A 22,328-nucleotide genomic window follows, 5' to 3' on the forward strand; every position below is an offset into this window, starting at 1 on the left:
AGGAGGGGAGTCTGAGCTTGCACCTGACCATTCACCACATCTGCCGCTAAAATCAGAGGTGGGTCAGAGAGATGTGGTGGGGGTGGGACTGGCTACATGATCTTCAGGGCCCAGTGCAAAATGAAAATGCAGGGCCTCTTGTGCAAAATTACTAAGAATTTCAAGATGTCAGCTGCAGAGCTGAAGAGCACAGGGCTCTTCTAAGTGTAGGGTCCCGTGCAGCTGCACAGATTGCAATTCCCGAAGCCCTGGGTGCGAGCTCAGGGGCATCTGCTCTAAGCACGTTCCATGTGCCAAGCATCCTGTGGAATGCTTTACACACACAATAAACGGTAGTTATTTGTACTGTGCCTTATAACAATCACACTAATTAGTCCGCTTCAGGGGGAATGAATTTAGGCAAATGCATATTACTTCCTCGCTGAGGAGTCCCTAAATCCACGCTAGGACTATCACTCCATAGCTGAGAACTACCTTGAGCCTAAACCAGACAACTTTCAATCTTGTGCAAAGAAGTTTAGCCAGATCTTGAGTGCTGCATAAACACGTTGTTATGGTTTTCCTGATTACCATCTCTAACATCAGAGCAGCACAAATCTCTGGCTTGGCTGATACTTAACATGAACACAGGTTCCCCTGCCTTACTCAGTACAATTCTGCCAAAATGCCAGGTATGTTATAATTATTTTCTTTCATCAAGAAACCATTCATATGAAATTTGAAAATGATTTGTCAGATCGCTGAGTGTACCCTTTGATAGCTTTAAGAACAGTAATTTCTATAGTCCCAGAGAACTGCAGACCTGTCCCTGATCCAGGTCCCTGGTACTTGAATTACTTGGCTCTAAGATGGGTCCACTCACAGGTTCCAAAGACAATCAGGAAGATAGCCCGATGTTGCTAAGAGAGGAGAGCAGACCCTGTGAAAACCAAATGCTACATGTGAAGCTGCATTGGATGCTGGGCTGAGAAAGAAATCTACAAAAGACATTCTGGGACAATTGGGGATGTTTGAATATGGTCTGAGGATTAGCCAGTGGCTCTGCAATCTACCTATAACGAAGGAACAGTTTTTGTTTTTGTTTTTTAGTGTGTCTCAGAGTGACGCTTTTGTAAAACATAAGAAAAGTGACTTATTAGGAAGAAGTGAAAAAATACACAAAATGCCAGTCCAGATTTTTTATTATTAGATTTAACAGATCTAAAAGTACTCTGTCAGATTGCTATAAAAGTTTCTAAAAGCTTGCTCCATTTTAGAATTCAGCTTGTTGTTCACCTGTGAAAAACAGTCCACAGGTTGGCCGCAGCATGCTGACCACACACTGAACATTACTGAATTTACAGCCCTGGCATTAATACATATTCTTAATTTTCATAGTTGTGGCTAAAGATATTAGAGTTTTGTAAAAGGTCTTTCTTCTTAAGAGATAAAAATGCTGAAGTGTTAAGGAGTGAAACACCAAGATGTCTGCAACTTACTTTTAGATGGTTCAGGAAAAAAAGTATCTATGTGTATACAGTGAACAAAAAAACAGCTAATGATACTGTGACCCAATATGAAAAAATGGTTCACATAGGTGGTGGGCCTGTGAGTGAGCATGCATTGCACTCTTCAAATTGACTTTTCTGTAGATTTGGACCATCTTGAAATGAACAGTCAATTCCTTGACTTCAGTGAGTCTGTCCTCCCAGGGGACCTCTGTACTTAAAAAACAAACAAACAAAACCATCCATGCTCTTCCCTGAAAAATCTACAAACAAGGGCCCCTGTGTGTCAGGTCAGCTAGCCAGCCACTGCTTTATTTCTTCCTGGCACAAATGAGATGTGAGAACAAACCTCCAGAGATGCACAGGCCAGGGGGCTGGGTGCCTGCACCTGTCTACAGCCCAGATAGCAGTAGGAGGCAAAACAGCAGAGCCAGGGAAAATCTGGGAAGCCCAGAGACCTGCAGTTTCAACCTGGGCTCCAGCCTACCTGCTGGAGTGACCCAGCCTCACAGCCTCAGTGAGTTCTTCTCTGAAATGCAAGGGCCACTGCAACCAACATGAAACAATGATGCTTTCCAGAGGCAAGTAAGGGCACCATGAATGGTGTCTAATCAAACCTGACATGGGCTCTCCTGGCCAGCTGACCAGATAACCAGGGGCACCCTTTGTATATTTGTAGATACTCAGGGAAAAGCCTGGACACATTTTCCCTGAGTGATATGAGGAGCTTTTTTGTTGTTGCTGTTGTTGTTGTTTTAACTTTCAAAACAGTTTTTATAGTAGTAAACATAAAATTTACCATTGTTTTACCATCGTAAGCATTTAAGTGTACAGTTCAGTGGCATGAAGGACATTTACCATTTGTGTAACCACCATCACCATCTACCATCCATCTCCTGTTTTGTTTTTTTGGGTTTTTTTTTTGAGACGGAGTCTCACTCTGTCCGGTTCAAGCAATTCTCCTGCCTCAGTCTCCCAAGTAGCTGGAACTACAGGTGTGCACCACTACGCCCGGCTAATTTTTCTTTTTTTTTTTGTATTTTTAGTACAGACAGGGTTTCACCGTGTTAGCCAGGCTGGTCTGGAACTCCTGGCCTCAAGTGATCCACCCACCTCAGCCTCCCAAAGTGTGGGGATAACAGGCGTGAGCCACCACGCCTGGCCATCACCTCCTGAACTTTTGCATCTTCCCAAACTGCAACTCTGTAGCCATTAAACAATAACCCCTCATTGCCCCCTCCTGGCCCCTGGCAAACACCATTCTACTCTTACACTTCTTCAGACTCAGTTTCTTCTTTCATTTAGTAAAAGAGGGTCCACTGCTGACTAACGGGATTGTTTTCTGTTTGTGGAGGCCTTCTTACCAACATGTGATTGAGTTTATTGTAGAGAAAGGGAATAGGAAATGGGATTGTTCAAAGAAATGAGATGGAGACAAAACTGGATGAGGGTTTCACACTGACTGTCCCATCCGCAGGCCTCAGCAGCCCTGCCACAGATCTGCCTGTTTCTTTCGCATCAAGAAGTTGATCTTGCGAGCCATTTCCATGCTATAGATCTGCTGGACCTCTCGTGGCTTTCCCTCTGTCGCCAGTGGCATGGCTTCTCATAATACCGCCAACGCCTAATGTCCTCAATGAGCCCTTCCATAGTTAGGATTCTGTTTAGGGTCCTGTATGCACTTTCCACGTTCCCTTCCTGTGCCATCACAGTCCTGGCGATGACCTTCAGATATTTGGCCATGACTTTGGATTTAAGTCTTTACTCTGGAGAGCCTGGTGCGCTCAGTACCTAGTGGACCTTGATGTCAGGAGCTTTTGACCATGAAGCTAATTCTGGTTGGAGCTGAATCATTTCCTATGATAATGGAGCTCTTTCCTCCATGTGCAGCAGCTCCCGGGAGGCTGCCACTCCATCTCTGTCCCATGCTTGGTCATTCTCAGCAGTAATCCCATCGTGGCCTCACTGCTGGCCCCACTGAGTCAGTAGCCTGTATGACTCCGGCTTTAGTTACCATTGCTGACTTGTCTGAGGTCTGCATGTCACGGGCCTGCCCTGCTGCAGTATAGGAAAATTAACATTCCATGGGTGGACTCAGCACTGCACATGCAAGGTGGTGGCCTACTGAGAGGCCAGGGGACTTCTTAGACTCATGTTGGTTTCTATGTGACTCCATGGGCTGACAATGAAGACTGACTGCTTGGCTTTACCACCTTGTGTTCTATGGTGCAAGGATGGGGTCTTTTTAATCTAAATGAATGTAATCAGAACCAGCTACAGTTTGTGGGGCCCAGTACAAAATGAAGATGCAAAGTACCTTGTTCAAAATTATTAAGTCCGGGCCCAGTGGCTCATGCCCGCAATCTCAACACGCTGGGAGGCCGAGATAGGACGATCACTTGAGGCCAGGAGTTCAAGAGCAGCCTGGACAACATAGCAAGACATCATCTCTATAAAAAATTAAAAATTTAATAAAATGTTTTTAAGATGGTGACAGCAGAGCCAAGTTCTCCCTTTAGAGCATGCCTGGGAAGCCAGGCTCAGTACCTAATCTTTCTGGGAGTTTCACCTTTCCCATAGACAACTGCGGAATCTTAATCCCTACTTCACCATATTATGAAGCTTAAATGAGATAATACTTGAGCCAATGCAGTTTCCCTGGGATGCTTTCTCCTTGGAGATAGTGCCCAGCTGGGGTTAATCTCTGTACCCAGGGTCCAGCCTGGGTTAGGAACGGAGCAGACCTTCCTTCAGTGTTTGTTGAGTAGTAGTTGCACGGTACGCTTGCTGATTTCTTCTGGATGTTACAATATAGATTCACTTGTGTCTGTGGATCAACAAGTTTGCTTTTGTTTTCCTAGGACTGTAGTCACTGTTTTTCAAAAGGACTCAGGCAGAGTATATGTGTGTGTGTTTAATTAAAAAATAAAAGTGATGGGCTTAAACCCAAATGCCAATTAAATCCTGAAACTGACAGCTTCAACCACTCCGATCTGCACCCCTTACTGCGTACGTCGGGCATGAGCACAGAGTCTCGCTCTGTCATCAGGCTGCAGTGCAGTGGCGCGATCTCGGCTCACTGCAACCTCCGCCTCCCTGGTTCAAGCAATTCTCCTGCCTCAGCTTCCTGAGTGGCTGGGATTACAGGCATGCACCACCATGCCCAGCTAATTTTTGTATTTTTTTAGTAGAGATGGGGTTTCACCATGTTGGCCAGGATGGTCTCGATCTCCTGACCTCATGATCCGCCCGCCTCGGCCTCCCAAAGTGCTGGAATTACAGGAGTGAGCCGCCTTGCCCGGCCGAGCCTAGGATTTTTAATACATACTTGGAAAGGGCCATGGCATCTATAAAGGCAATATGTATTCACTGATTAGAATTAATTATGAATCATATAGTGATTATATTATAGCCAAAGAGAGCACTGTTATTCTATAAAACATTGCAGCAAAATTCCCACTTCCACTGAGGACAGCAACTGAGAGCTTCAGATAATTGTAGTTCTGAAGTGAGCTGAACCCTGAATAACAGACAGGTGAGTAACAATACAGTTAAGTCCAACTCCCAGTAACTCTCGCTGCACAGACCCTTGAAATACTCAAGTGCACACAACCAGTCCATTTTATTGCACAAAACAGTTACAATAAAAGGACCCACTATTATCTAGGGCCACTATCTTTTTTTTCCAACAGCCATCGGTTCCTGGAAATGAAATAGGAAAGATAGGAAACTGAGAAATAAGAACCACGGTTAGAGGTCTTTGATTGTAGCAGGGGGAGGCATGCTGTGATGTAGCCGCAGGCCGGTCCCACGGGCCTTTTTCAGCCCCTGGGTTCCTATAGACATCAGAAGTGCTCCCGAGGAGGTATAAAGTAGGGAAGGAATTATGCCATCCTGTTTAAAGGCTGCCAGACGGAAGAAAATAAGTGCCTTACAAACTCAACGCTCCACACTGGGGCTGTGGATCTCTCTTTTTTTCATTACTTGTTTTTTTTTTTTTGAGATGGAGTTTCACTCTTGTTGCCCAGGCTGGAGTGCAATGGCCCAATCTTGGCTCACTACAACCTCCACCTCCCGGGTTCAAGCTATTCTTCTGCCTCAGCCTCCCCAGTAGCTGGAACCACAGGCATGCGCACCATGCCTGGCTAATTTTTTGTATTTTTAGTTTCACCATGTTGACCAGGCTGGTCTCAAACTCCTGACCTCAGGTGATCTGCCCACCTTGGCCTCCCAAAGTATTGGGATTACAGGCGTGAGCCACTGCGCCCGGCCAAGGGTTCCCATTTCTCCACATCCTCCTCAATACATGTTTTGTTTTTTTTTTCTCTTTTGTTGATAAAAGCCATCCCGGTGAACATGTAGTAGTAACATGGTGGTTTTGATTTGCATTTCTCTAATGACCAGTAAGGCAAACCATCTTTTCATACGCCTACTGGCCGTTGGCCATTTGTCTACCTTCCTTGGAGAAATGTCTATTGAGTCTTTGGCCATTTCTGAATTGGGTTTTTTGTTTGCAACATCTTAAAAAAAATGTATGAAATAATTCACATGTTGGAGGCAAATGAGCATCATATTTTAAAATGCAGGTAAATTGAAGTGAGAAACAATTTTCAGCTCTCAGGATGTCTTGCTTTTAATGTTTTCAAAACAAATAATACATTAATAATACTTTCTCTTCCGGGCGTGGTGGTTCACACTGGTAATCCCAGCACTTTGGGAGGCCAAGGTGGGCGGATCACGAGGTCAGGAGATCAAGACCATCGTGGCTAACATGGTGAAACCCCGTCTCTACTAAAAATACAAAAAAAAAAAAAAAAAAAAAAAAAAAAAAAAAAAAATTAGCTGGGCATGGTGGCGGGCGCCTGTAGTCCCAGCTACTCAAGAGGCTGAGACAGGAAAATGGAGTGAACCCAGGAGGCGAAGCTTGCAGTGACCCGAGATCGCGCCACTGCACTCCAGCCTGGTGACAGACTGAGACTCCGTCTCAATAATAATAATAGCAAGCAACAACAATAATACTTAATGCAGTGTAATTATAATAATAATGATACTTTCTCTTCTTTTGAGACGGAGTTTCGCTCTGTCGCCCAGACTGGAATGCAGTGGTGCAATCTCGGCTCACTGCAACCTCCGCCTCCCTGGTTCAAGCGATTCTGCTGCCTCAGCCTCCCAAGTAGCTGGGATTACAGGCGCGCGCCACCAGGCCCAGCTAATTTTTGTATTTTTTTTTTTTATTAGAGACGGGGTTTCACCGTGTTAGCCAGGATGGTCTCGATCTGACCTCGTGATCGGCCCGCCTCGGCCTCCCAAAGTGCTGGGATTACAGGCTTAAGCCACCGCGCCTGGCCAAGAACATATTAATAATACTTTCTAAGTCTGAATTCAAATTTATAGAACGCGTGAACGTGAGGGAATGATACGGAAAATCAGGCTTTTTGTGGTTTCTTCCTGAGAAGGCCACTCAGAACCAAAGACTTCTGTGAAATAAGAAAGCAGAAAATCTTTATTTGTAGTTCTTATATTTATGACTAAGAAACTCCGAAGAACAGGTACTGGTAACCTGGTAGCCCGGCGGTGGCCGCGGTTTGTTTATAGCCAAAATCTAGTTGAGGCGCCATGCCCTTGAGGCAAAACTGCTGAAGAGAGAAGCGCCCTGAAGATCAGTTTGTGGAGATCCGGGGTTGCCAGAAGAAAAGACAACCGTGAGTGCATGTGCGAAGATTCCTCGATGGAAGCGCAGCCCGGCGCGCCCCTCAGTTGGCCTGGCCAGGCCCTATGAGGGCCACGCGAAAACCGTGCGGCGGGATTCTTAGCGACCGCATTACGTGGACCTGCGGGCAAGAAAGGCCTGGTCCGCGCTGCCCTCACAGGTAGGCGGTCTTCAATCACGTTTTAAAATCTTGTTGAGTGATTGAGCTATCATCGATAGTCCCGGCCCCTCCACTGCAGGTCGCTCAGGCCGCACCTGGTGCACTTTGGCAAACAAGCCCCGCGGCGGGCTGGGGCAGGATTTAAGAAACGTTTAATAAAGACTGGGAGGCCTGGAGCAACGCTCTTTGGGATGCAGAAAAGGGTCGCGCGGCTCAGTGGCCTCTTCTCCGGCCCCCTGGCCCTGGCTCTAAGTTTCCTCGGCTCTGCAGGGCGCGGGGCACTCAGGGATGGAGGAGGCCACACTGCGCGGCTGGGCTCGCGGAATGGCGGTCCCCGCGGCCTCCAAAGGCCGGACCCTAGACCCCTCCCACTCCTTTCCTGCTCTACATCTCAATCCAGTTTCTAGTATCTCAATAGGCTTTTTAAACAAATCGATCCTAAGGGCTCAGTTCAGCCCACCCAGGGATTCTGGGAGGATGCACGCCGAACTCAGGGTAGTGAGAAGAGAGTTTGGGGGGCCCTGGGGCACAGGGAGAAGACCCCACACTCCGCGGCCACCAGCTTCCTGCCGGAGACTGCGCTCGGACGTCTCGAGTCACACGCAGGGAATTTAGCCCAGGTGCTCGTTGGGCCGCGAGCGGCCGCTGGGCCTGGATCCCCAGGCAACGTGTGCAGACTCCAACCTCGAGACGTCAGGACGGCGTGAGCTCCGGGCCGCCGCGCAAGCCCAGGACCCCGAGCCGCGGGCCCCCACGCTGCAGCGCGCCTCCCTCCTCGAGGCCCGGGGTTCCGACCCAACACAGGGCTTCTCAAATGCCCCGGCGAGATACAGGCAGCAAGAGGGAACCTTTTCTTTCTTTTTTTTTCTTTTTTTTTTAATGTGTAAGAATGTTTTGCTTCTTTTAGGGCACAGCACTGCTGCAACTTGCAGCACAGAGGGCCCCTTCCCTGCGCTCCCACAGCGGTCGCCGCCTCTCCGGCACGGTCTCCCGGATCTGGATTTGGGGAGCGCAAGTGCCCCCTGCGGCCGGCCCGCGCCTGACCCCGCGGGCCTGAGAAGGCAGAAGCGGCCGGTGCGGGGGCCCAGGAGGAAGTTGGAGCCCAGGGGCCGGGAAGGGGGCTGGTCGGCGCCGCTGGCTGGGCGGGGCCCCACGGGGCCGGGGCCACCCGGGACTCGCGTTCCCCCACGTGGCCGGCAGCCCGGTACCCCACGTGGAAGGGGCGGAGGAGGATGAAGGGCGAGGGGAGCAGCGGCCCCCGAGCCACCGCGACAGGACCCCGGCCCCTGCTACCGAGGCCCCCGCGCTTCCCCAGGGCCTCCCGGGCGGGGCCGGGCCAGGGAGTGCCCGCCGCGCCCGGCCCCTGGCCCTCCCGCCTGCCGCGCCTGTGTGCACTTTCGCGGAGCCACTAATCCCCCGAGAGAGCCGATTTGTAGTGAGGAGTATCTGGAGGGGGCGAGGCCGGCCCATGTGGGGTTGTGTCATTGGTTTGCAAAGAGAGACCCCGCCTTTGCCCCCCCCCAAAAAAAGGAGCGAGGAGTGAGCGAGCGGCGACCCTCACCTCGCCTCCCGCCTCGCTCCTGCGCAGCCGGCGGGCACCGGGAGCTGCGGCCAGCGCCGCTTCTTTCCTTTCCTTTTCTCTCCGTTTTCCTCCTCCTTCCCCGGAGGAGAAAACAAATAAAGAAGAGCAAATAGCCGGGAGGCGCTCGGCATCCAGGACGTTCCCTCCCCCGATCCAAGTTGGAATTAGCATCCTCTCGGGGGTGAGCGCGGCGCGGGGCGGGCGCGGGCCAGGGACCCCCAGCGCAGCCCCCTCTCGGCGGGCGGGAGGGCGCAGGGCCGGGACGCGGGGGGAATTGGGAACCGGGTGGGCGGAGGAAGGGGGTGGGGTGGGTGGGGAAGTAGGAAGAGGCTCGGCGGCGAGGGGAGGAGGTGGAAGGGAAGGGAGGGGTAGGGTGGGGAGGGAGGGGAACGGAGGGAGGGTGGGGAGGGTGGGGAGGGAGGAGGGAGGGGGAGGGGCGGGGAGCTGGAGAGATTAAGTTTTTGTGTGTGTGTCCCTGTGTGCGTGTGTCATTTTAAGGTGGCTCGGGAGCGGCCCGGAGGAGCCGGCGGCGGCCCGAGGAGCGAGGGACCGAACCGGGAGCCATGCCGCGCTGAGGGGGGGCCGCACAGCCGCCGCCACCGCCACCGCCGCCGGGTGGGGTGGGAGGGGCGGGAGCCGCCGCCGCCGCCGCCTCCAGGGTGGGCGCCTTTCGCCGTGGACGCCGACCGTCCGGGACGAGGTAAGGGGGGCCCCTGGGGAGGGCTGGGGCCGCCGCCGCCCCCGCCTCACCTGCGGCCGCGGGCTGGGGGCGCCGCGCCCGCGCCTCACTGCGCCACTCAGGGAGGAGGAGGAGGAGGAAGAGGGCGAAGGACACGGAGCCGGCATCCGAGGACATCTTTGGTCCGTGCCCCCGGCCCCGCGTCCCCCCTCAGCGCCCGGGGGTGGACGCTGGCTCGGGGGTCCCCGCCCGCCCCCGCCACCGATTGCGCCCGCTGGCCGCTGTTTGCGCCAGGATTTTTGTTGTTGTGATGAGAGTTGATGAATGCGAAGTAGGCGGTCACCTTCCTTCCCATCAGGGTTGGAAAAAAAAAAAAAGAAAGAAACCCCGAGCGCGGCGGCGTCCGGAGGGCAGCGGCGGCGGCGGCGTCTCGGCGACGGTTCCCTGGTCGCCCCCGGCTCCTGCTCCCTGAGCCCGGTGGGTGCGCGCTCGGGGGCCGCCGGCGACCCAGGCCGAGCGCGCGACGCGCCGCGGGGACAATACGGCCGGATCTCCGGGGAACAGGAGTCCGAGCGCGCCGGGGTGCGGCGGGCCTTGCGCCTACGAGGCCGGGGGGGCGGCGCGGAGAAGAGGGGTTCCATGGGGAAGTCGGGGCGCGAGCGGCTCGCGGTCCCCAGGGGCGCTGCCCCTGCCGGCGGGGATCCCGCGCGGCGCCCCGGGAGCGCAAGTGAAAGACGGGAAAGGAGGCGAAGTGGAACCCTTTTGTTTTGCCGGCCCCGCATTGTTGGCTCCTCCGGGCAGCCGGGCCACATCTGCTGCCGCTGCCGCCGCCGCCGCCACTGCCGCGCGGGGCTCGGCCCGCCAAAGTCGCGGCGGGGCGGGGGGCCTGGGCGGGCCGGGCGACGGGCGCGGGCGGGGGCCGGGCGGGCCGGGCATTTCCTCTGCCCGGCCGCGCTCCCGCGGGCACCACTTCCTCCTCGCCCGCCGCCGCCGGGAGCCCGGCCCCGGCGCGCGCCCCCCCCACCCCCTCCTGGCCGCCTTTTTCGGGTGGGGCGAATCAAAAAGAAAAAGTTTAGCAGGAGGGGCTGGCTAGGGCGCGCCCCGGGCGGCGGGGACCCGGTGCGGCGCGGAGACAGCCGGGCCGCCGCGGTCCCTCCTCGTCCCAGCCCTCCGCGGCGCCGGACGGCCCCGCGCGGCCGAGGGGAAGCGCCTTTCTTTCTCTCCCTCGCGCTGCCCCCAGCGCCCCGGGCGAGTTGGACAGAGGCGCGCGGGAGCCGGGGCGTGCCTGGGCCTTTCTCCGGCGGGAGGCCCAGCGGCGTGGCGGGTCGCCTGCAGCCCACGCCGCGCCCTGGGGCTCGGAGGCCGCGGGCCCAAGAGCTCGGCTCGGTCACCGCGGGCCGCGCCGAGACACACACGCGCGCACACACTCCCTCCCGTGGCTCGCTTTCCGCCGGCGACGACGGTCGCGGACACGGAGTGAGCGTGTGCGCGCGAGTGTTTGTGGTTGTCCCCCCTCCCCCCGCCCGGTACTTTTTCCGGAGGCGGCCCAAGCGGCAGTTGGCTGCAGAGGACCCCACGTTTAGGATTTTATAGGGAAGAGGAGGAATTTTTCGTAGAAATCCCCGCTCTGCGTGCTCGTGGTGGAGGCTGCTGGCAATGGCCTACGTCGTCACACCGGGCTTCCTTGCCCTGTCCGGGGTAAACAATCCTTCTGTGTATTTACCCCCTTTTTTCTTTAAAGATTGGAGATCGGGTTAAGTTCTTAGAGAGTCTGATGCGAGTGGCTGGAAGGATAGACAAGAGAATTCTATTCTATAAATATGCATTGGGAATTTAAAATGCTAAACGCCTTATTTGCAATTCTGTTGGATATTCTAGAGACTGGTATATTTTTATCTGACATGGATAATTTTGAGGGGACGTTATATTTTGGGGAAGTTTACAAAGTGATTCTTTCTGCCTTTCTAACTTGGGCGAAATATATCGACTCATACCACTCTTTCAGAAAAGATAGCTTTCTCTGCTAGGTGTTTGGGTTCGAAGACAGTTTAAAAATTACCTCGTGTTCAGTACCTAAGATTGCTGTTTTGCCTCGAGGGTTTTCCGAGTAGAAGTGGGTAGTTTTCGTGTACTTTGAGAATTCTGAGGTTTTTAACCTCCCCCCTGTTTTTTAATATAAATCTTTTCTATTTTGAAGTAATGAGACTTTAAAGGATCTTGTTTTTATAATCACTTGATTTCAAAGGATACTTCTTACAGCAATTGTAAAGTAATAGTCAAAATGCTAATTAAACATTTTCAGTCATAGCTGCTTTAATATTGAAACAGAATTTTTTTCTTTAGCAGAGACAGTATCATAGAGTTGAAACAGTAAATATTCTTTTGTCTGGCATCAGATCTCTGAACTGCTCTGACATTCTCCTGAAAAACCCCTGGTGCCCTTTTTATTGCCCCCAAAAGAAAAGTTAATGAGATGGTAGATTTCAAGCAAAAAAGCAGGCCCTCTTTCTTGCAAAATATGCTTACAGTTGCCATTGAAGTTGGATGTTAGCCGTGAATGCACTTGCCTTTAATGAAACCAGTTTAATCGTTCACACTTGATCAAGTATAACATGAGCAAACAAAGGACATAAGCCAGCATATTTCTGTAGAGTGTAAGTGTTGATGTTGGGTCACCCCCTCCCCCCACGCTGCCCCCGGGTAAAAAGGAGAGAAGGTTGAAGGCAAAGGGAATTTATGGCGCTGATTGGTTTTTTGTGCCCCAGGGGTAGGGGACCCCAGTCACATCCCTTTGGAAAGCAGTTATTAGAGGGAATGAAAAGATCTTGGGTTTGGAGCTTGTTTTGAACCTGACTAGGTGGTTTGGGTTTAATTCTTTTTCCTATTTAGAAAGATAAGTTAGGGTGCCGAGTCCCACCACTCTTCTTTTTTTTAACCCCAACTTGACAACCCCCTCTCTAATTGTACCTTAGTAAGAGTCTGCAGGTTGAATGCAGAACCCTGTGAGTTATTTACGGTTTCTCCTGGGAGCTTTGAAACTGACCCTTGAATGGGTGTTCTCCTGCGGGGAGGAGCAGGGTGAATTACCTTTTCTTAACTGATTTTAAAAAGCCTCATTGTCCCTAAAAATCATTTCCTTGCATGAGTTGCAATTTATGTGTGGAACTGAATCATCAATTCAGTGAAGACAGAGATATTCGTAAAGTATGTCTTTCTAAAGTTCAGAAAGTAAGAACGTTTGGCTACTTAAAAACAAACACTAGCGCCATTGTAAAAACACACCAGTGACATACTTGGTGAGATATTTTGGCCTTTTGAGACTGGGGCACACCTGTTCCTGTCCCTGCCAAGTTGTGTGTGCTTTCCCTGCCATTGTTAATCTGGTCGTGTACACAAGATGAAACAGTAAAACTTGCTATCTGTATAATTATTAACTAGTTTGTCAGTTACCCTTTCAGAGAATAATCAATAACTTCGCTCTTAACTTTTAAAATTCTGGATATTTTACTTTTTAAGTCTGGAAAGCGTTTCAAAGAGAGATTAAATGAAACAAACAAACAGCAACAACAAATGACAAAACCAGAAAATCAACCTGCAACTTTTTAGTTTCTGAGTAGCTAACTACAAGGTAAAGAAATGACTGTATGTAGTATGTACTGAACAAGCAGTGCACTGGATTTTAAAATGATATTTTTATTGCTACCATTGCTCTTAAAATACAAACGGCTCACACTATTTGAAATCCTTGAGATTCACGGATTGAAAAAAAAACCAAAAAGGACACCTCTGAGGGAGCAGCCCTGCTGAGATCTAGCACCAGAATGCCATTTGCCAACAGTTCACTAACATCATGAATCATTTTTGAAAGCAAAGTTATACCCTTTGCACTTAACGCTTTCCCTCAATGGAAAAAATTTAAGGAGTTTACAGCAATGGTGGAATGGCGGCCCCAGTTGTCATTTTTTACCACTGTCATTTCCATAGAGAGGGGCTGTCGTCATAATGTATGTGCGTTCAGCCTGGGTCCCTCTGTTAATCTGTCAGGGAAAAGCAGCAGCCCTAGTGTCCTGTGGCCCTGAATCAGGCCACAAATATATATTCATACAGCTCAGGGTTGGGAAGGGACGTTTATCAGTCAGGCAGGGCACAGCTCAGGTAATATTTCCACTTTGGGATGGTAGGTCTGTTACACAGGGTGGAACACATTTTTGTAGTAACTAAAAAATGGGAGGGCAGTTTGTCCCTAGAAAAAGAAGTATTTGTACTTACTGGAAGTGATCCATGGGGTGAAATCTCGGGGTGTCTTTTCCCCCAATAATCTTTCTGTGAATTGCTAGGTGAGGAATGCCTGTGTGAACTTTCCCTGCTAAAAACTTTTAGTGGGCACATGAAATGCTGGAATGCATACGCTCTTAGAGACTGCGCCTCCCGGGCAAATATCAGTTTTCTCCCTTACAGCTGGTAAGCATGTCCTAATTTACACTGCTGTGAGTTAAAGTTACAGCACTCCTGGAAAGAAGGGAAACTGCAAGGCTTCTCCTCCCCACCTCATCTTTTGAAGTTAATTTTCATTCAAGTCTGTGTTTGATGGAATATGTATCAAAGACTTATGAAAGGGTTTTTCTTTTTTAATCCTATCTCGGGGTTTGGAAAATTATATTTAATAATTGCTAAAAACTTCAGAACCATTTTAAAGGTGTTCAGTGGCTCTTTTGATCATGATTTAATGGAGAGTATCCAAAAGCCATCATTGTGACTCTAATGATATTCACAAATTAATGTTTGGGCATAATCTGAAGTTTGCTTTTAGCTATCATTATTAATGTTTAAAGCCTAAATTATGGCTGCATTTGGGCATTCAGAACTTCGCCTGTGAAAAGAAGGGCTTTGCACATTGTGTAAAAAAAAAAGGGGGGGGATTCACAAATGAATACAGAATGTACAATAGGGAGAGAGCCAGGCCATTGTTTGTGTGGAATGTTGACCATGGGAGCCAAGGGCCAGTTTCGCCTTCATTCTTCTAACTGCTGGAGAACACAGAAACTTCAGGAGCTGCGGACAGGATGGGAACCAGGGGCACATTCATCTGCCTTTGCCGGGCATGGAGATTTGGTCTGCCCCCTTTCCAGAGTTTTTCTTAGAAGGTGGTCTTTTCTGGACTGCTGAGGAACGTCGTGTGCTTTCTCTTTCTCAGTAATGTGCTTTTCTGAGGAACGATTTTAACAGCAGATAGTAGAGTTCCTCAAGGAAAGTGTAAACAGAGCTTTTCTACCCCCTCGAAATGTGATTTTAGGAAATGATATTCAACTTCAGAAAGGAGGCATCTTAAGTCACAGGAAGAAGTTGTGTTTATTTTTACTCCTCTCCTGACTTTAAAGTAGTCTTTAATCTGTTGGTAGCATTAGGGAGAACGCAGCTAAAATAAGTTTTTGCTGGATGTTCATGTTTTGTGTAGCTGCTGGCGTTTCGGAAAAAGCTCCTCCCCCATTCACAAAGCCCTTCTCCTTGCACGTGGGAGCCGAGGTCCCAAAGTGGAACCAGCTCTATAGCTTAAGGGAGGTGCATTCCTGGCCCCTCACTTTTTAACCCTCACCTTAAGTGGAATATGTAGATAATATGCAGATCATTAACCATTGTTGGTGTCTGAAGCCTGTTCAGTTTTCTAGCAACTACACTCGGTGAGCACCAGTGGCAGTTTGCATGTGTTTGTGTCTAGTCCCTCCCTCAGTGAATGTTTCAGAAGTGCCCTGCTTTAGCTGTTTACCTAAATTTAACAGATGGTTGCCTAGAGTTGGCTTAATATTCACAAAAATTGTGATGAAATCGTTGGGATCTTATGAATGGGACAAGTGATGATTTTGGTTCTACAGAGAGTTGTGACTTTTGTCCTAGGTAATAATAGAGGCTTCGTTTCTCCCAAAGATCGGTTGGGCTTTAAAGGATGGGAACCCTGAGTAGCTGCTGTTGTCTGCCCCGATCTTGGTGGTGACCAGCCTTGCCTTTGGTTTTGTTGCCTTCTGTGAGTCCAGAAAAGCCCTGGAGGCGGGGGTGAGGGGGAGAGGGAGGGCTGGACTTTTCATCCATGGGGTTCTAAAAATCCTTCTCACTTATAAAATACAAAAATATGTACCTTCCATTGTATTGCTCATGTGTGCTTCCTCCAAAGCTCTCCTCTGATCAGCAGAAATGTGCAGAATTCTTGCATTAAAACAAATTCTTAATTATGACTAAAAGAAACTGTCAGCTGCCTTAAAGATTGTCTGGAAATAGTGGCAATATTTCTGTGTCTCATTCCAGCCCACGTTGTGGCAGAAGCCAGGAAGGGCCACGTTAAAGGATGTGTCACAGAGACGGTGTGTGTAGGTCTCCTGCAGCACAAGCGAACTCAGGGCTTGTAAAGTCTAGCTTATCGTGGCTATGCTCCAGCCATGCCTGAAATCTGGCCTCCAGCAATCTGTCCAGGCCCAGGACAAACAAAACCTTCATTATGGAGTCACAGAATCTGAGGAAGTTTCTCTGGAAGGAACCGAAGACCTAGACCATGGAGGGAGATCAACTCCTCTGGCCTAATGGGGCTTTTCTTTTTCCACGATGGAATTTAAAAATCTTACCTATAAAATTAGGCTAGCAAAGAATTATTTTATAGGTGCAAGTGGCCAGAGTCTAACCTGGAAATGATAGTATTGTACCTCCCCCAGCTGTGTGTGTGGCAGGGGGAGGGTGGAGAGGGGAAATGAGAGATGAAGAGTTTGGAGGGGAAAACAGAGCATTCGAGGTTTCTCTGCTGGAGCGGGTGAAAGGCCAGGAGTTTGTGCACCTTTCCTTGTAAATGAACTCTAGCTGTGAGTTTATTATTTTGCTGATGGATGGTCTTTAGTGCAGTCTAGAAGTGCAAACAAAGTCGGCTTATCCGCTGCTTGTTCAGGTCCGGGGAGGCCAAGGGAAGTGGTGGGGGCGGTTCTTGCAAATGCATCTGGATCCTGGACACCCCACTTGGCGTTGCTGCAGCCAGCTCCCAGGCCTGCCCACCTGGAGTACAGCCAGAGCCAGCAGCGGGCACGGCCCGAGAGAGTTCTTAAAGCCATGTCTCAGGAATGGTTGAGGGAACTGAGAATGTTCAGCCTGGAGTGGAGACGCCCCTGGGGAGCCCAACATTGTCCTCCGTGTGGTCATGTGGCCTTACTCTGCTCGGAACAGGGAGGCCTTGCTCTTGGAGCTGCCGGGCCAGATGGGCTGCGTGGGCTTCTGGCACAGGCAGAACTTGGCTGACCATTGGCTCCCAGTGACGGCCAAGGCGCCGCAAACACCAGAGACCCTGATGGAGACTCAGGCTTTGAAAGCACCTCCGAATGAGCTGGGGAGGATACTGTATTTTCTTCCCAGTGGGAGTGACCAATAATCTTAAAAGTTGTTTCCCTTTCTCCAGACGTTCAGCTGTGGTCGGCACTCTGGATTGCTCTATCTGCCCTGCGGACTGGATAGAGCTAGAGGCTCAGGGTAGATACCCAGCTGACCCGACATTTCCTCCCCATATTCCCTGTTCCCTAGTGTTTCAGGAGCATGCAGAGACAGACCTGATTCTTGTATGTCAAGGCTTTCAGATTACGGAATAGAAGTCACACTAGGAGGGCAATCAATAAAGAGTGTATTTTGCTATACAGATACCAGTATGCACATATAAGTGCCTACAAGTAAAATCTGGAATGTTTTTGATCCTAAAAACATTTCACAGTCATTAATCTTCACGACGCTCCTGCGGGCTGGGTAAATAGAGCAATTCCTATTTTATGCCAGGAAGAAATATTGAATTGCCTCCCCCAAGTCATAAAGAGGCTGTTTTTCCTCCTTGTTCCTGTGACTTGCGGTGTGGGGGGCCTGGGGCGCCGGGAACCCCTGCGATCAGCTCAGACTGACTCCGGGACGACTTCCGGTGTCCTGCGCGACCTTCTGCTGCGGGGAGGGCCAGCCCGCCACACCTGGCCGCCTTCTACCTGGAGAGGGCGGGGTCTCCTGCCTTTCCCGGACCGCGGGGTGCCCCACCCTGCTGCAAGGACGGGCCTCCTGGCGTCCGGGCTTCCGGGGTCCGGGGGTTCCTGGCTCCCGAGCCCCAGGTGAAGCCCCCTCCATGCCTGGGTTCCGCCGCTCTCCTCCCGGCGGGTGAACCTGGAGGCTCCGCCCCCGCGGCCCCGAACACCTGGCCGCGGCCCCGCCCCGGCTGTGCCCTCTTCCCCCGGCAGGGCACCTGGCGGCCCCGCCCCGGCCCCTCCGCGGGTCGCGGTACCTGACACCCCGGGCCCCCCCCACCTCGCGCCTCGCCTTTTCACTTGTAAATGGAGCCGCTTCCCGCCGCGGGGAAGTCGTTGAGAGGTGTAAGAATGGGCCCTGCCCCCCGTGCCCACTTCCTCCTTCCTCCCGCTGGCCTTTGTGCTGAGCTGGCCCGCTTGGACCCCGGGCGGCGGGGGTCCAGCTAGACGCCGCCTCAAGCCAGCGGGGTCGCCGGCGCCTCTCCGGTCCGCGAGGCACTGGCAAGGGAGGAGCCTCGAGACCAGGCGGGACACCAGGTTGGGCCCCCAGCCCGCACTCCAGGCTCAGAACAGGGGCAGGGACCTGGTTGCAGCAGGGCAGAGCCGCCTCCACCCCGCAGCGGTCGCGGACTCCGGGTGCTCCAGACCTGGCGTGGTGAGGTTCGTTGATTGACTGCGCGATGGTGGCTGAGTTGCAAGCAAACGGTAAACAGCGGCATCATTTCCACCAGACCGGCTTGAGATCTCGTCTCCTGGGCAGTGTTTGGGGGTGGCCACGGTTCTTGAATAACCTTCGAATCTGGGTGTTTTCCTTGTAGTGCAAATAGCGCAGTGGCAGTTGCTGTGGGAAACAGCGAGGGCCACTGAGACCTTCAGCAGAATTCCACGTCAAGGACGAGTGACATTTGCGCTCCTCTGCTGCGTTCTCTGCTGTTCACCCCGGCGGCTCTCGACACCTGAAGCCTGGTGAGGCTTCTGACTAGACGTTGTCCGAGCGCTGAGTGGTAGGACGGTGCGGTCTGGCCCGTGCCTCTTGCACCCATCTTCTCCATGGAGGAATTTCTGCGTTCGCCTCTATGTTTTGCAGACTTAATTTGGTGCTCCAGAAATTTATGCAGCCATTCAAGTGCGCTGTACCTGTTGTTCGAGTAACTAGAGAACAGCCATTTCCTGAGCACTTACTTAGTGTCTGGCACTAGTGCGCTGGGCCATTGTGTGTTGTTGCGTTTCATTTTCACGAGGTGGGGTGATGTCTGAGGAGTCACTTGGGGGACTTGCCTGAGTGGGTTGGGCATGACTCCGTGGTGGGAGGCGGAACTCCTTCCTGCATGGGGTGAGCCTCTTTCCTTGCCCACCCTGAAATTAAAAGTTCAGCGGGGGAGCCGTCCTGTTTTCCCCAGGAATCAAATGAGCTTCTCAGATAAAAGATATCTTTCTCTCAGGCCCAGACCTGTTTGATGAGTGATCATTTTGTTAGGAAGTCACAATCCAATGCCACGGAGGGGTTTCTAGATCATTTCCTGCTCTAGGACGTTTTACATTCACTACACTTTTGGAGAGAATATTCAGAACAGCGTGGCTCCTGTTCGGAAGCCTGAGGCAGGCCCCATTGAATACATGGGTCAGACTCTCTGGATCACAGACTCACTGTGTCCAGGCAAAGGCCAGACACCTGCCTTGAGATCGGCTCTCCAGGGCCAAAGCACAGGGCTGTCCTCGCAGAGGCAGAGGTGGTAGTTAGTCACTGTTTTACCAATGAAGAATCAGGGCCAGGGAGCTTAGGTAATTAAGTCTAGCTAGTTACTACCAACTTCACCTGCCTCTGGCTTCTCTGTGGCTGCCCGAGGCTTCTTGTGGCCTTTGACTGGGACACGGGAAATGTCTGGGGATGGCTTTGCCACGCTAACCAAGAGACCCCTTCTTCCCTCCCAAGCTCAGTTTCTACGTTGCCCTCATCTGTGTGTCTCTGATGCAACATCACCCCCCCCCCCCCCACCCCACACTCCAAGAGCGCAAGGGCACACTCTCCCGGGATTCTGTGTGTGGCTTTCACAGTGCTTAGGGCTTCATGTGGTAAAGTTGGATTTAGTGGCCAGGTAACATTTTCTCAATAGGTAAGACTATCAATAGGTAACACCATGTTTGTGGTCTGGGATAGCATGATCGCAGCTGCCCTCCACCCCCCACCTGCCTCGAAGGAGGGCTTGGGTCCGTGGGATGCACCCCTCCCCAACTCTGGTTGCCTCTGGCTTTCAACTGGAGCCATGTGCACACCTTAAATAGGATCTGGTTTGTGGGTTCCACCTTGGGGAGTTGGGGGTCAAGAGACAGGGAAGATGCTTAGGGTTTCTCCTAGCTGGGAGTGTGTTTGCACCACTCCTGTGAAAACCGGGGAGAAACTAGATTTTGCCGGGTGAACTTCCTTTGGGTCGCTCCCCTGCATTTGTGTGGTGTGAGCCTTAGAAAGGAATTTGAATTAATACTCCTGAACAAAGGGAACAGCCTTCTTTTCTAAGAGGCTATCAGAGAACTGAAAGGGTATGGCACAAAGTTGGGTGTGTCTTCAAATCCAGAGACCAGCCCTGCTTGGGTGAGCTTGGGTGATTAACTCACCGGAAGAGTACCCGGAGCAGGTGATGTGGGAGCTCCCAGGCTGACCTTGGCTTTCCGAAGAGGGTAAGATCCCCATAAGGTGGAGGTTTTCCTGAAAAACAGGCTTTTCTTTGTGAGAGTACCTTCCTGTTCTGCAGCCCTTCACACATGCCTGTGAGCACATATCTCGGTCTTCACTGGGGCTCCAGTGGGGCCAGGGGTGGTGGGGATGTGGGGTGTCCCTCTGCCTCCATCTCAGACTTTGGGTTCTGCTCTGTCTTGTGGATGACTCAAGGAAGTGCTGGGAGGAGTCTCTTGACACATCAGTCATGTGAGGCCTGGTGTCCTGGCTCAGCTCCAGCTTGGGTAGTGATTAGAGTCTGCCTATTTTAAGTCCTCCCTGCAGTTTTTAAACAGGTCTCCATTCCGCTTCACTCCACCTGGAAGAGGGTGGTGGGGCCAGGATCATCCCCCGGCCAGCCCTCTCCTCTCTGTGTTGCCTCACTGGGACACTGAGAAGGGGGAAGCTGCTTTCTCAGAGGCTGTTGCTTGGCAAGTGGACATGGCGTCTAAGCATGAGAATGACTGCAGCGTGCAGGTTCCCATGAATGGTCATTTCCTGCGAGCCGGGCCTTGTGAGTGGTCTTCCAGAGCCCATGTCGTGTCTGTGGTGTGTCCCCTGTCCTGTTCCAGGTTTCAGAGATCCTTTGCGCTGGGCAGAAGATCCACCAAGCTGGCATCCAGGTTCCTCCAGCAAAACACGGCACAGTGGTGGACCTGCCGCAGCTCTGAGGCCAGCGAGCCGCTTTTCCCCGGCACCCTGTTTCCCAGCCCTGGCGTCTGCAGAGTGGCCATTCTCCTCGCTCCTCCACGGCGCGTGCTTTTCGCTCAGGGTTGAGGATTCTTTCTCCCCCACTTGCACGCATCCTTCTCATTTCTCAACTAAGCCCAGGATTAAGAATGAGGCTTCAACTGACAAAAGCCAGGAGATTCACAATTAAAGTTGGAATTGTGTCTGCAGTGATGTCTTCCTCAGCGTTGAAGGAAGGCCTCGAAGAGTGGGTCATTTTTTTCTATCCTAAACTGGCCACATGGCTCCAAATAGTGGGCGAAGGAAGACGCTCCTGTGGTGAACCAGGGAGTGTCTTAGTTGAGGATCTCATGTCCGCAGAGGATGAAGGGAGGGGGGTTAGGACTCAACCCAGTTGTGCTTTTGGGTCCCTGGTTGTGTCCCAGCCAGGCCCGAGAGCTTAGAAGCAAATCCCATATGTTACCTGACCCCTCAGAATAGTCCTTTAAAATATTTCTCAGCAAGGAAGCTTCTTGAAAAGGAGTTTTCTTCCCTAATTCTCTTTGTCTTCTAGAGCAGCAGGCAGGGTGGGAGGGGGAGCCTGGGTTCGCTGTGGTTAGTGGGAAGGGGGCTGCAGCAGCACAGGGACCACCTTTTTCGTCACGCCTGTAGCTGGGAGTTTTGCAACCTGGTGGTTACTTGGCATGTCAGGGGCCTGGCTCAGATCCAAAGGGGCCCCGGCAGTGCACTTTGAAAGTGCTGAGCTAACTGCTGTGCTCACTTTGGTGGCTGGTGACAAGAGAGGTCTCACTGGAAGGTCGTGAATGTCATTCTTCCTTTCAAACACTGAGGCTGTGTCCAAGGAGAGATGGGCCTGCCCTCCTAGAGCTTAGTAGAGGCAATGAGATACAAGGGGGACAGACTGTTCAAGGAAGTGTGGCAAAGAAGGGATGGAAAGAAATGTTTGACTTCTCTCCCACGCTGGGAACCCTTTCAAAGGGCTTCAGTTTCTGAATCTGTAAAATGAGGGTAAGGAGAGGGTGTATTGTAAGGATTCAGTGAGGTAATGTTTATAAAGCCCTTAGAACGAGCCTGACATATCATACGTGTTTGTTAAATTTTTTTTTTTTTTTGAGATGGGGGTTTCACCGTGTTGCCCAGGCTTGAAGTGCAGTGGCACAATCACAGCTCACTGCGACCTCAGCCTCCCGGGTTCAAGCAATTTTCCCATCTCAGTCTCCCAAGTAGGTGGGACTACAGGTATATGGCACCACACCTGGCTAGTTTTTGTATTTTTTGTAGGG

At 51.6% G+C, this 22,328-nt stretch overlaps 1 protein-coding gene and 1 pseudogene across 6 annotated transcripts in view; one reads left to right on the forward strand and one right to left on the reverse strand.

Annotated features, from left to right (window-relative positions):
* Positions 1–2,967: 2,967 nt before the first annotated feature.
* On the reverse strand, positions 2,968–3,230 carry LOC111550723 (annotated as a pseudogene).
* A 6,154-nt stretch (positions 3,231–9,384) lies between these two features.
* The window catches only part of CTBP2 (C-terminal binding protein 2), a 172,692-nt gene continuing 159,748 nt past the window's right edge, over positions 9,385–22,328 (forward strand). For 2 of the 6 annotated variants that reach the window (XM_026456532.1, XM_023224414.3), the window contains exon 1: positions 9,385–9,639. The gene's annotated coding sequence lies outside the window, so the exon portion shown is untranslated. Of the gene's footprint in view, positions 9,640–9,924; positions 10,096–10,719; positions 11,317–22,328 lie in introns of those variants that run through there. The other 4 variants (XM_023224410.3, XM_023224412.3, XM_026456533.1 and 1 more) reach the window with 4 other exon arrangements.

This window comes from Piliocolobus tephrosceles, chromosome 9 (assembly GCF_002776525.5).
Source record: "Piliocolobus tephrosceles isolate RC106 chromosome 9, ASM277652v3, whole genome shotgun sequence".
Classification (NCBI taxonomy): Eukaryota; Metazoa; Chordata; class Mammalia; order Primates; family Cercopithecidae; genus Piliocolobus; species Piliocolobus tephrosceles.